Consider the following 1,427-nt stretch of genomic DNA (forward strand, 5'->3'; position numbering starts at 1 on the left):
ATAGACAAATCCTTACTTAGCCCATCTCACCAAAAAAAGGAAAGAAAAGACACAAATTATTGCAATTAGAAATGAAAAGGTGAGTCTCATTGATATTTGTTGCTCAATAAAATAAAATAAAAAAGAAATGAAAAGGTGAAATCACAACAGACTGCAGAAATAGATCATTAGTAAGTACATCAAAAACCTATACTCCAGGGCTGGGGAGATGGCTCGGTAGAATAAGCACTTTCCTAACAAGTGCAACGGCCTCAGTTCAATCCCCAGTTCCAAAAAAAGAAAAAGAAAGAAAAAAAAAAAAAAAAAAAGCCCTATACTCCAGTGAGACAATTCAGAAGAAATGGATTAACTTTTAAAGCAAAGAAATTACCAATACTGAACCAGGAAGATATAAAAATCTAGAATAAGGCAATAATAGTAATAAAAAATCTCCTAACTAAAGAAAGGCCTTAATCTAATTCCAATACTCTTCAAACTCTTAATTAAATTGAAAGGGAAGGAGTACTCCTAAGGTCCTTGCTGAAAGCTTGCTTTACCCTGAATTCAAAACCAGGAAAGTATTCAACCAAAAATACTATAAGCCAGTCTTTTTAATAAACATAGATACAAGAAGCTTTGACAAATACTGCCTAACAGAAAGCAACATTGTCAAGGTCACACACCATAAATAGGCTTCGTTCCAGAGATGCAAGGATGGTTCAACATTTGCAAATTTATAAAAGTAATATACTACATATCCAGAAGCAAGGACAAAAATCAAATAATCACCTCAATATGCAGAAAAAGACACTTGACAAAATCTAACATCCAGTTATGATAAAGACTGAAGAAAATACATAAGGACAGTATCTCAATGTGATAGAAGTCATTTAGGCATATTATTAACTGGAAGGCTGAAAGCTTTCCCTCTAAAATCAGGAACAAGATAAGGATTCCAGTCAGGTGTGGTAGCACACACCTATAATCCCAGTACTTGGGAGGTGGAGGCAGGAGGATTTCCATGAGTTTGAGGTTAGCCTGGGCTACATAGTGAGTTTAGGGGCATGCTGAATTATGTAGCAAGACCCTGTCTCAGAAAAACAAACAACAATCAAGAAAGCTCCACAAAACAAAATAAGAAACAAGACAAAGACGTCTACTACACCACTGGTGTTCAATACAGCACTCAAAGCACTACCTACAGCAATAATATAAGAGAAACTGGAACAGCACTAGTTTAGGGTTTGTAAGAAATACAATTAAGTGAAGCTCTCTGAAGTGAGTTACCAAGTGTCCTTATCATTAATTCCAAAACTGCCTACCTAACTTTTTCTTTCTGTCTGTCTTGGTAATTTTTCTCTCTCATTGCTGAGACAAAATACCAGACAACAAAAGTAAAGAAAGAAAGGTCTATTTAGCTCACAGTTTGTGGCAGTTTCAGTCCATAC

The sequence above is a fragment of the Octodon degus genome, unplaced genomic scaffold (assembly GCF_000260255.1).
Source record: "Octodon degus isolate 3935 unplaced genomic scaffold, OctDeg1.0 scaffold00141, whole genome shotgun sequence".
NCBI lineage: Eukaryota > Metazoa > Chordata > Mammalia > Rodentia > Octodontidae > Octodon > Octodon degus.